At 42.2% G+C, this 13,513-nt stretch overlaps 1 protein-coding gene across 3 annotated transcripts in view; it reads right to left on the bottom strand.

Annotated features, from left to right (window-relative positions):
* Positions 1–5,862: 5,862 nt before the first annotated feature.
* CDK14 (cyclin dependent kinase 14) overlaps positions 5,863–13,513 on the bottom strand; it is a 472,950-nt gene continuing 465,299 nt past the window's right edge. For all 3 annotated transcript variants that reach the window (XM_034760407.1, XM_034760408.1, XM_034760409.1), the window contains one exon: positions 5,863–10,277. The gene's annotated coding sequence lies outside the window, so the exon portion shown is untranslated. The remainder of the gene's footprint in view (positions 10,278–13,513) is intronic.

Here is a 13,513-nt window from a genome sequence, read left to right as displayed (position 1 = left end):
GTATTAAATGTTTTTTGTCAGCAATACGTGCAGCAGACAATCATGGGCCTTTGCTAGAGTATGGAGGAGTTAGCGTTGGGGATTGTGGAACTTGAAAAAGTCTTTCATGACACTGGTGGATTTCATGATGCTGGATTGTATGAGAGCTTGCAATATAAAAGCCAGCTCTTGTGGGACCTGTTGGATAGCAAAGTTCAGAATGCACGGGCTAGGGCCTGATTTTAGGGCTGTTCTCAAATGGATGCACCTACTCAGTTTTAATTCAGCCTGGGAAAGACATGCGCAGAGTGGAAGATGACTGGCCACTTCAAGATGTCATCGGTCCAAGAACATTCAGATCCTGTGAGGATTAGGAACTTTGCTATGATTTTTTTTCTCAGACCTGTATGTCTCAAAGCATGTGTGGCCATCTGAGATATAGACTTGCATCTGAAGAAGTGAGGTTCTTACCCACGAAAGCTTATGCTCCCAATACTTCTGTTAGTCTCAAAGGTGCCACAGGACCCTCTGTTGCTTTTTACTGAGATATAGTGGCTCCTTGAGGATCTTGGTAGGAACTCAGTGCTGAGTGTGGACAGACTTGAACAAGACCTGACACTCTCAAAATTGACTTCTGCCCTAAATGGCTGTGCTTCATGGAAGGCACCTAGTATTGATGGGTTGCCTGTTGAGTTTTACAAAGCCCTTTGGACCCTTCTGGGGCCTGACTCGCTCCAGGTTTTTCAGGAGTGTATCAAAGAGAAGATATTGCCACTCAGTTCTCGTCAAGTGGTTCTTCTTGCCTAAGAAGGGAGACCTTGGAGAGGTGACAAACTGGAGATTTGTGGCCCTGCTTTGCTCAGACTAAAAACTTTTTTGAAAGGCCTTCTCAAATAGATGAAAACTGTGAATATTAATATATGGAGATATACCTATCTCATAGAACTGGAAGGGACCCCAAAAGGTCATTGAGTCTACCCCCCTGCCTTCACTAGCAGGACCAAGTACTGATTTTTGCCCCAGATCCCTAAATGGCCCCCTCAAGGACTGAACTCGCAGTTTAGCAGGCCAATGGTTTAGCAGGCCAATGCTCAAACCACTGAGCTATCCCTCCCCCCAAGCTCTCATTAGACCTAGCGCATTCCTAACAGTTCCATTTTTTATAACATTTTCCTATCATGGGATGTAATTTCAACCTTAAAATGTTTGGGTTGATTTCCCTTGATCTAGACAAGGCTTTCGATCACGTAGATCAGGGGTCGGCAACCTACGGCACGCGTGCCAAAGGTGGCATGGGAACCAATTTTTACTGGCATGCTGCTGCCAGCCGGGGTCCCGGCCGCCGACCCCGCTCAGCCCCCTGCCTGCCTGGGTGAATGAAATGCTAGGCTGGCCATGGGCTGAGCGGGGCCGATGGCCAGGACCCTGGCTGGCAGGAGCTGGCAGCTGGAACTCCAGACCGTCAGCTGGCTGAGCCGTGTAGCCCGCCGCCGGTCTGTGGTTCCTGCCGCCGCCCCCACTCAGCCCACTGCCGGTATAGGGTTCTGGCTGCCTGCCCCTTGCCAACTGGGGTCCTGGCCCCACTCAGCCTGCTGTCGGCCTGAATGAAACAGGCTGAGCGGGGCCGGCAGACAGAACCCCAGACCGGCAGCGGGTTGAGTGGCTCAGCATGCTGGTCTGGGGTTCTGTATGCCGCCTGCGCTGCTGGTCTGGGGTCCCGGCCGCCGGCCCCGCTCATCCCGCTGCCAGTCTGGGGTTCTGTCGGGGGCCCCTGTAAATGTAAAATTTATTACTGGCACGCAAAACCTTAAATTACTGAAGACTTGGCACGCCACTTCTCAAAGGTTGCCGACCCCTGGGGTAGATCATGTCTTTATTTTTTGTGTCCTTTGTGCTGAAGGTGAATGGTGTTTTGAGAAGCTCCTTTTCAGCCTTTAGGGGCATCAGACAGGGTTGTTCCCTTTTTGGGTTATTATATACTTTTTCTATCAAACCTCAGTTATGCACGTTGTGAAAGCGCCTTTCTGGCCTTTCCCTCTTCCAGCTTGTACTCTGGTGAAAGTTGTCAGATATGCTTATGATATGACTGTGTTTATTACTCATGATTGTGATGTCCAAATTTTGACTGCACATCAGCACTCTTTTGAGAAGGCTTCCTCAGCTTGCAGAAACTGGAGGCAGAATGACACCCTCCTGCTATGGGCTTGGGTGATTTCCTTCCCCCTCCCACTTTGCCAAGAGGCTGTTGTGGCGCTGAACTGACTTTAAGATACTGGGCATTATGCTGGGACCAGATGGTTTTTTGGGTTAGAGTTATGGAAAAATTGGAGGGGAGGTTGCAAAGGTGTAAGGGATGTTTGCCTCGACACTCATTCCAAGGGCAGATGTTAGTCATTAAAAGTGCAATTGCCTCTGTGTTGTGGCATAAGTGCATAGTTTTGGATCCCTCTCCGAAGTTTTCTAGAAAACCTTTAGAACGTTCTTTTGGCCATCATTGGCTAAGGCAGTGTGTTCTGTACTTGGCTGTTGTGAAAGCAGAGGGGGTCATGGTCTCATTGATTTTTTGATCAGAGTTGCTACTTTTCAGTTACAGTTTCCGCAGCAGCTGTTTGTGGATGATCCTGTTCCTTGGAAGCAACTAGCTGTTGCTTTTCTTCAGCCAGTAGGGGATTTGGGGTTTGATTAGGAACTTTTTTTTTTTTTTGGCTGAACCCCATATTTATAGCCCTGCTGTGAGGATTCCTAGTCTTATTTCTCGGAGTCTTGTTTCTTCCCTTATTGCAGCAGGTGCAAGAAAACGGATTCATTTAATTGATGTTTATTAATTTTACCCAGGTCGCGGGAGATATCTTGGTTGCCAAGGTAGGTTTCATTCCGTTGCTGGGTTTCTTGGTTTTTAGCAGCGGTGGAATCAGCTCAGCCTAGGGGCAGCATTGCCAGACTTGACAGTTGTCTCCTCAAGTGAGCCATTCCCAATTATCCTCATGTTTCTATTTTCTTGCCTGTTGCGGATTGGGATGTTGACAAGCCTGGCAACTTGTTTACCTTCAATGGCTTATCTGAATTTACTTTTCATAGCTTAGGCCACAGGGATGCTTGTGGTACAGCTTCATCATTTTCAAACACTTGGTGATTAACCTGCTATGATGTCAAGACGACAGCGTCTGGTGACGGACTCCAGCCATTCAGCCTGGAGAACTGTATACAAGCTCCAATTGTAAAGCGGATGGGTTATCTCCAATGGGAAATCTCCCTAGGGCTATTGACATGAATGTGTTTGTGCATCATTTTACTCTTAAAGTGTCTGTGTTCTGTCCTTTTTTTGTGACATGGAGACTTTTTTCATATGGTTCTTACGTGTTCCAGGTTACTACCATAATTTGTTTTAATTCAGGCTATTTTTTGGTTATTGTCCCTTGATTTTTCTCCTACTGTATTTATTTTTACTTTTAAGTATAGGTTCACAAATAGAGCCTTACAAACTTTATTTTGGGTCAAGCAAAGATGGCCATTTAAAAAAAGTTGGTGGTGTAAGGTATTTGGTACTAGGGTTGCCTATATTCTTCAGTTCTTTTAGATTTGTAATTGTTTTATGCCTTCATCTGGAGTTTAGGTATTATAGTCTTATAAGTGCTTTGGCTCAATATATTCAGTGGTGGCTATTGGAAATGCATTTTATACTGTCTGGGATGGGCAATTATTTTTGAAGTTGTAATTTATTTTCTTGTTTTTTACTGTGTTTCTGTACTGATTTTATTAAAAGGGTTTTAAAAAGTTTCTCTCCCTCCCCCTCTCCCCCTTCCCCTAATCGAAACAGCATATTTTGGCAAATATTTATTTTGTCAAAAATGTTCCGACCATCTCTACTTCTGGGCACTGATGTCTGTGAAAGTATGTTGCATCTATTTAGCATTCTTTGGCTTGAAGTGGGGCCTAGCAAGATGATGGCTGCAGAAAACTGGAAGAAAGACCCCTCTGGAGAATTATTATTATTATTATAAGGAAAGTCTTGATACAGTGTCAAGGCTCATCTGTACAAGGAATAAATGTTTGCAGATTGCATGCTAAAGTGCTCAGAAAACAAATGAACCAATACCCAAACCAGCAGTTGCAACCATTAAGTTAAATCTTGCATAGAATCCTCTCAAAGCTTGGATGAATTGGTGATAAAATCAAGTATGAGCTTGGAGTTCAATTGTTGTAAAATTGGAATAATGTAGTGGTAAATCAGGCCAAGTGTCTTAATAAAGCTAGGAAAAATTCAGTGTTTTTTCTGAATAATTTTGCACAAGAATTGTCACTTCCATTTCATGAGAGCTTGCAACACATCAGAGTTTGATGCATCAGTTTGATGCAATAGTAATTTTCATACCACATGCAAAACTATATCTTGGGTATATTTTTAATATAAATACCATCTCTAAAAATGGGCCCATTTTTGCTCAGAATTTTTTTGCTAGGAAACAGCCTATTGCCACTTAAAAATAGGTCACTGTTTTTTTTAAAGGAAAGCATACTGTGAAGAGGTCTATTATGTTCATAACAAAATGATAAAAAACCCCAAACATCCCTCCAACCAAACAATTAACATCATATTAAGTCTAGATAGATAGAATTTCAACTGTATTTATTGTTGTATATTTGTTTGCCCTATATTGATAGTATCACCTGTTTTTTTTTAAAATAACCTCTTCTGTGCACTATTATCCTGATACAGAATTCAGCAGAGTATTCTGAAACATGAAATTAAAAGTAGAATAATTATATATTTAAAATTTACTTCACTAAAGCCACAATTCAGCAAAGCATTTAAGCACATGCTTCATTTTAAAATGAAGCATGTGCTTGCATCCCACTGATTTCAAAGGCTTGTCTAAGCATGTGTTTAAGTGGTTTGCTGAATAGGGACGTGCTTCATTATGTGCTTAAAACTAAGTATGTGCTTACATGCTTGGCTGAATCAGGGTCTAAAGACTCTTCAATTTATCGTCTACAGAGTGCTTTTTGCTGTAGTTGCCATTCCTTAAAATATAATTATTTTCAATTTATCAGAGGGGTAGCCGTGTTAGTCTGAATCTGTAAAAAGCAACAGAGGGTCCTTTAAGACTAACAGAAGTACTGATATACTTGCATCTGAAGAAGTGAGGTTCTTACCCACGAAAGCGTATGCTCCCAATACTTCTGTTAGTCTTAAAGGTGCCACAGGACCCTCTGTTGCTATTTTCAATTTGTATAGCTCGTAAAGAAAATTTCTATAGATGGCCTCTGACTCCAGTTGAGATCCATCATATTTTTGCGAGTAGAGAGGGGCTCTATTGGAGGGGTTTGCAGAGAAAGGGGAACATATTTGCACATGTGGTGATTATTAAAAAGATTCTTCTTACTTCAAAATGCCAGCTTCCCAGGGATCCCCTGACCTGCTTACATAATGCTCCAGTAAAAGATCTACATTTTAAACAGAATGACAAATTAATATCTTTTTTATGGTTAGCGGCTAGACTCAGGATTGCACATTATTGGAAATGTGGGACCCCTCCTCGTCTGGAATTATAGTATAGTAAAATATGCACTGTCCTTGTAATGGAAAAGACTCCCAGCAAGTATGTACACAAGAGAAGCACCAAAACCAGGATAAGAATTTAGAAATTTGGCCATCCTTTCTAGCATATTCCTCAGGGCTCCCCAGCCAGAATCTTTAGTCATGTTCTTTAAATATTTACTTGATCCTGAATAAGTAATGTACAGTGAAGTATGCGAATGATTTATTGTAATGTTGCCTTAACAAAAAGTTTTTAAAAAATGTTTACAAGCACTATGCTTTTCATTTATCCGCAAGGAAATTTGTACTGCATGGTAGTTCTACACAGCAAACACCAAGGAGAATAGAGAGATTCTGCTATACTTTATTCAATATCATGTTACAAGAAAACAGTTACAGCTGACAAACCATTACATCTTTCAGAATACAGACAAATTACAAATTGTAACAAATGTCACATTTATTTTACTGTACTGCTTACTATGCTGCTGCTCAGAAGTATGTGTATGTATTTTATACATATATATATAAATTTATATATATATATATATAAAATTACATTAACATTGTTTTCATGTACCAACCCCCTGTTAAAAAGAATGCCTCTTAATGCATCATACAAAAAGCCCAAATGAAGTTGGTGAGTAGGGATTTTGTATGCAGCACTGTCAAAAGCATTTTTTGGGTGGGATTTTTTGTGCATCCTTTTATTGTTGCTTATGTGAAAAAAATGCAAGGCAGTAACATACAGTTATGTTGGTAGGGGAGATTATTGTTATAGGTGGCAAAACAACATATTTCTATTTATATGGGATGTCAATAGTTTGCCCCCAAGTATGTACAGCCTACACATCATTTTATATAAACAAAGGTTACAAAACCAATAATATTCACAGATGAGTATTTTGTATAGAAGCATAACAGAGAATTGACAACATGTTTAGTCATGTGTGCACTTACAAAGAACACACTGAGGTGTATTTCTCCCACCAGTCAGTGGGCAATTGATTATTGTAACATCCTTTAGCATTAGTGGGAGTTCCTGGTGTAAAGTTCTCCCTCACACCAAAGGCAAGAATAGCCCCCAGTGGCTGCAGCATTGCAGATAGAGTTTTCATGTGCTGCATGAACAGATTTGCTATCCTAAACAATGTTTTTCTGAAAAAAAAACCCCACCACCCAATCCAGGAGACTATGCAGTGATGTAATGTTGATACTATCATAGTGCTAAGGGGTCCTGACTAATGCTGTGCAACTCCCTGCTGGGTCTGGTTCATGTGGGACAGATGAACTGAACCCAGCAGGCTTGAAGATCAAAGCCAGCTGGAGATGGTAACGTATATGGTTACATTCTATGGACCTGAACTTTCAAGAAATCCTCCCTTCCCTCAGATCATCCCCATCACCACCTCTCCTTTCCCCTCCACCTACTGTTAATGTCTTTATGGAGCTAGGACATGCCTTTGCACTTTTATTGGCCCACTGTCACTCCCCTGGATTTTCAGGGATGCCAGACAGCTGCCCCCCTTCCCTCAGGCAAAACCAGCACCTCCTCTCAACATCAGGAAGCATCAAAGGACCAGCAAGGTGGTAGAAGGGAAATTATCCCACTGTTGCTGCCAGCCATGGTATTATTGACTAGGGGCAGGTAGTGTCCCATAGCTTCACAAACTATTGTGCTCTAGGGAGTAATGGCCATTCCTACCAATACTCAGCAGCTAACCCAGGGCTCAGGAGTGTGAAGTGCTACCTAACAGAATGCAGCGGCTGACAGCAGGAGGAGGATTCTTTCCTAGCTCCTGCTCCTCTCTTCCAGAGCCAATTTGCCTCCTCTTGCTTCTCTGAAGACCCTTTTAGATTTGGGGGTCAGCAGTGGGCCTGTGCGGTGCCTCCTGGAATGTATTTAGAGGGAAAATGGCCAGCCAGCACTTCTTAGGGGAGCAGTGGAGGAAACACCCAGTTTCAGGATGCTGCAGCAGGAGGACTGTTTGGCCTTCCAAAGAGAGATCCAATATTTAGTTGGGGTTCCTAGTTGATGGGTATTCCAGGGTGACAACTCGCTAAGTAGGGGCTGCTGGAAGGAGAGGGAGGGGGAGCAGGGCTGTACAATCACAACCATCCAGGGCTAGGGAGCTTGTTGGCACCTGGCCGGATGTTTGCAGTTGCACTAGAACTCAGAGCCCTACCTGCTGTTGAGTGGGTTTGGGAACCTGTGTGAACCTTTTCAAAGTCTTACTCCAACCCCATCAGCTGTCTGAATAAAAGTTATCCATCCACCAAGACAGAAACGCTCACATTTCAGAACTTCCACAAGAAAATAATAAATCTGCTAATGAGCACAGGCCACAATGTTCAAACTTGGGTGTTTGAAGTTAGGTGTGTAAATAAGTGACCTGATTGTCAGGAATGCTGAGTTCCCAAAACTCTACTGGGAGTTCAGAGGTGCTCAGCCCCTTTGAAAATTGAGTCACTTTCTATTGAGGCACCTAAATCTAAATTCACATACCCAACTTCAGGCACTCAAATTTGAACATTTTGGCCATAACATTAACGATTTCAATGGTTGTTTACAAGGGGGAGAGAAGAGAGGGATATACACTTGATTTAAGCAAATGCTATGCTTGATTTACCATGGATAAGTAAGGTGCTAGACTTGTATCCCTCCGAAGGGAACAGTTTGGGGAATTACTCTCTATATCAAACCACCAGATGTTTCATGGAGCAACATAATTGCTCACCCTCCCTATTTAAGCTGCCAAAGTAAAAGATATATGTCTAAGAAACTGCCCTTATTTTCCTAATTGAAAGCTTTGTTACATTTTCAAAAATTCTACAGATTTTTGAAGTAAAGCCTTTCTTAAAAAATAGCTAATTTTAAACATCAGATTGCATATGATTTAAGTAGCAAAGATAATGTACAAAAGATTTTTCTCTAAAAAATAAAATGAAACGTAACTCAAAGCAAATGACATAAGGCAATTTTAGTTTGTGATGAGTTTGAAAAGTTCAGTGGGCTTGCTGCTTATTTTTTCCACCTCCTGTCCTTGGTAAGTACCAGAATGAATTTGTAGTAAGTTTTAAAATAGGATTGTGATTTAAGTAGCTTTCATGTAGTTTTTACAAGTTTCTAAACAACAGAGATGTCACAGGGGACATATGGTTTTAATGACTGTGCAACTATTGGGTATATTTTCACATCATAACTGTGTTTGAATGTACAGAACAATATTTACTGTAGTTCATAAGAGGAAACCTCTACTGGGGGCTTTTGAACAATCCAGGATTTGCCTTGTTGGGTGTTCTTTCCTAGTTCCCAACAAAAACACTGCTAGAGTTTAATAAAGGGGCGGTAACCCAACTCTTTTCCCCCTTCCCTCCAAACAAAACATTACATGCTAACCCAGTGTGTTTTTTTGGCAGTTGATGCATCCAGGAAGCAAAGGAGCTTTACGTTTTGAATAAAATAGCCTAACAAGTCCTTCTGTTCAAGCACCATTATAACTCAACAGCAGATTTGCCCCATTCCCAGTCTCTCTGAATTAAAAGTTTCGTACATTAGGGGGGTCATATTCCACAAGTTCCCCTCAAGCCCTGCCTCCCCAGTCCAGGGGAGCAGAGGTCTCCTTTTTAAAAATGACATGACTGCACTGTTTGCCAAGTGGACATTTGAGAGATTCAGTCAAAAAAGAACTTAAATACACAGTAGCTGGTGGCGTCCTCCAATCAGATTAAAATGTCTAAGGAAAATAAGTGAAAGTGCTTTGGTGTGGAACAGCAAACATTTTAGATCAGGGTGACTTTTCATTTTGCTTTCTAAGAAGCAAAACAACAAAGGTAGTTTTAGTGGCTCATTCAGCAAATACTGTTTCTGCACCCTAGTGTCTGTCCTAAAGTAAACTCAATTCTGTTTCATGCTCTTTCTGTTTTCTTTTTCAGAAAATATTCCAGAAGTTAAATAGGGTGTGGAAAAAGTAAGTAAAGGTGGAGCCAAGACTTATAAAACATTTAAAAATCTATATTAGCAAAGGGTAAGGAATTCATGACTGTATCTGTTAGTATAGTATGTCCTGTCATTTTTTCTTCACTGCAGGCCTACTTTGTAAAGTGGCATGCTACGCAGCCTATGCAGAATAACCAAATTCTGAGTTCTAAATAAACATGCAATTATTTCCAGGTTTTTTAAAAAAATGGATGTGAACATTCTGAAGAGGTAAAAATCCACTTTAGGAATAATGGCAAGATACTGTACTTGTCAGTCAATCTGAGGACTTGGGCTTGCTCTAGCTAGAAATAGCCTCCCTACTGGTTGAAAAATATCCTCAACTCTCAAAGAAAACACACATTTTTATGCCACTATTGACTTTTATGTACAGACATTACTGAACAAGTGTGAACACCAAATGTGTTGTCTTAACGTATTTAAGACCTTGCTGGTGTAAGCATAAAAATCTTTACAAAGACGCTGTGCTGCAGTGGAAAATCAAACAAAATCAAACACAAAAGGCTGAAAAGAGTACATCCCATGTACCAGTAAGCAAAAGCTAAATCTTCACATAGTTCTCTGAAATCACAAGGTATCCAAATGCGTGCGTGCAAGGTTTTAAGTAAATTGCAGGGAAAAACTGGGTCTTGCCAGCTTCAGTTTTCTTTTGAATGAAATCCACCAGAGAGAGAAAAAGGAGACAGGGCCACGGTTCCTTCAAATCATTGGTCCCCTCATTAGGTTCTGTTTCCCTCCTGAAAAGTGGTGAGCATAATCCTGTACGGAAAAAAGAGAAATTATAAGCAGTCTTATGACCTGCATCATTTTATGATTTCTGAACCTAAAAAATATGTTTGCCCAAAGCCAGCCCTCATTACTTTATTGCTCCCACTCTGACCAAAATACCACAAACCCAAAACGTACTTAGATGAGGTGTCTCAACAAAGCAGCAAACCTAAAGCAGTGGTCCCCAAACTTTTTCTGTCGCACCCCACCTTACCCATAATGGAATCGGCCATGCCTCCAAGGGAGCCGCTGTCAGGAGCTGGGGCTGGGGCTTGGAGCGGGGCCATGGCCTAACTGAAATTCCGGGAGGTGGTCAGGAGTGGAGCCTCAGCTGGGGCTGGAACCCTGGGTTGAGAGTGGCGCTGCGGCTGGGGGCGGGGCCAGAGATGGAGCACAGCTGGGAGCAGAATGGTGCTGGGTGGCGCTCTCTCCCCGCCCCCCATAAGGACTGGCCCAGGCCCCACTGCACATGCCTCTCCGAATGTTCCTCCACGTCCCCCAAAGGGGGCACGCCCCACAGTTTGGGGACTACTGCCCTGAAGCCAGCATTTTCCAATTGGGTGCCTAAACTGAGGAGTCTAAGTCCTTACTAAGGGATCTACATAAAAGTGGCCTACTCTTCAGAGGGGCCATGAGCACCAACGCATTCAACTGGAGTGTATACACTGGTATACGTCGTACCAGACAGCTGCCTCTGCAGGAGATGCTCACACCCTAGGCATGTAAAGAGGAACCTGCTGCTTATTAGTATAGCATTTGGAGCTTATAAGCTATGTCTGCTCCCTTTCCTTGCTGCTCATCCTGTACTGCACCCAGGGCCGGCTCCAGGCACCAGCGAAGGAAGCAGTTGCTGGGGGCGGCCAATGGAAAGGGGCGGCACATCTGGGTCTTCGGCGGCAATTCAGCAGCAGGTCCCTCAGTCCCTCTCTTCCTCTTTGAGCTGCCACCAAAGTGCCGCCGGTTGGCTTTATCTTTTTTGTTTTGTTTTGTTTTTGTTGCTTCGCCACTTGGGGCGGCAAAAAAGCTGGAGCCGGCCCTAACTGCACCCAGCAGTTGCACTAATGACCTTTCTCTTCTCCTAATAGAGGGCTGGACAGCTGAGGCTGATCTACCTAATAAACAGATACCCTCAGACTTTGCCCAAAAAAGGAGTTTGCTTATACATAGGTATATATAGCAGATAGCTCTGTAAACTCCACCTGGTAATGATAAACACCCAGGAACACAAAACACTCATTTTTATTCTGGTGCTTTTCTAGCATATGTATGTTGTAATCATTTCTCTAGTTTTATCTTTAAATCATGCCAATGATTTCCATTTCATCAAACTCACTCCCAGTTACTGATTCTGAAAAGATGGCTTATGATCATTCTGCTATTTATTTGGGGCCAGCCAAACAGATTGAGGACTCGTAGGGCATGATCCTGAAGTACTTAAATAAAAATCTCATTGACTGTAATAGGAGTTATTACAAGTAAGGGCTGTAAGGATCAGATCCACTGGAAGGATTTAAGTTTTGTCACTAGCACTTTTAACCTTTAAATATCTCCAAATAGATTTCTGTACAAGCTCTTTGCTGATGAAGATCGGGAATTCTGAAATTACCTAAAGACAGGTTCGAAATACAGATATTGTTTTTAAAACAACAGGTTTTTTCCAAAAGATGAGATTTGAACTATGGGCACTTGTTACTGCAAGGAGAGATTCACATATACAAGAAAACAGCACTTAAAAAGGCAGTTACGTAAAAATATTTGTCAGACTTAGAGCTCTGTTGGTATTAGCACCTCCTAAAACTACACAAATCAAATGGCAGGCGCCACTGACTCCAGTCTATAAGGACCTCATTTCAACACCAGGAAAGAAACAATGAAACAATCACCTGAAAAACTAATGCAAACTGCAGCTTCCAGCGTAAGACTTTAATTGCTTTTTTTCATCAGAAGTAGCTTAAACAATTTCCACCTTTTGCAATTTCTCTCTCTCCGCCCATGCCAGGCTCATTACCACAGTCCCTGAGTGCTCCTCTCTCTCTCCATTAAAACTACACAGCACCTGAACTAGATCAACAAGAACAGATGATGAGTGGTGTGTGGCAGTTACTGTCTTATGGCCTCTTGGAGTTTGTTCAACCATTTCTTGAGTCCTATGTGGGTTGTTTTCCAATTGCCTTTGTGATTCATGTTGGATGCCTACCAACACTTCACTCCTGGCATCCACATGAAAATCCCACTCTTCCGTTGGCTGCTGGTTATGGTTGATGCCTCAGTATCTCTGGTTTCAAAGACCATATTGAAGATGACCTCTCTAGTTGATACTTATGTAAGTTTAGCCAAAAAAAAAAAAAAGTGCAATATTTTGGGGGTTAAAATTTCACTAGTGCTCAATGGTGACATTTTGATAATATCCCCCAAATTCCAAGTTTTCCTAAACTAACACTGCTTAGTGGAGACCCACCATCCTCTAAGGAAGCATCTGAAAAACAGGAAGATTTATAGATCCTGGAGCCCGTTCAATGTTCAGTGGGGATAGATGAGTCTCTTGCAGCTTGGGTTTATATTCTGCACCCCTAACTTTGGTCTGGTTGCCTTGCTGATCCCTGTGCTGCTTAAAAAAATGTCATTGCAGGCAGAGAACAGCTGGCCAGACTATAAGGGTAAGCACATAAAGCTGGAGTCCTAGGACTTTGTAAAACAAGCAAAGCAAACATCATCCAATACGAGTGGCAAAATGATTGGGACATAAGACAAGACCTTGTCCAGATGTTGCTTTTCAAATTAACCAGATCTGGGATAACAAAACTTGAGTCTCTGGCATTTGTAACAGAAGGACAGAGAAAGAAGTTTCCATTAAGGGCACAAACTGCTCTTTGCCACAGTGAACAATCAAAAACTTTCCCAGTGACACAAATTTTCCAGTTGCAAAATGCCTAAATTCTCCAAGTTTTGGCTCTCCACGTAAAACTGATCAGACACAGACAACTCTCTAATGAAGGGCCAAGATCTGTGAGGTGCTACATGCCTCCTGTGTCATGCCAAGCACTCTCCAGTCACAAACAGATGTTCAGCACTTCACAGAATCAGGCCAGCAGTTGTGGAGAACACAAGAACCAGGGGTCACCCAATGGAATTAATCGGCAGCAGGTTTAAAACAAACATAAGGAAGTATTTCTTCACACAATGTACAGTCATCCCGTGGAACTTGTGCCAGCGGATGTTGTGAAGGC

The sequence above is a fragment of the Trachemys scripta genome, chromosome 2 (genome assembly GCF_013100865.1).
Source record: "Trachemys scripta elegans isolate TJP31775 chromosome 2, CAS_Tse_1.0, whole genome shotgun sequence".
Lineage (NCBI taxonomy): Eukaryota > Metazoa > Chordata > Testudines > Emydidae > Trachemys > Trachemys scripta.
Note: the sequence above shows the minus strand (reverse complement) of the source record. Positions and strands in the feature narration are given on the sequence as shown.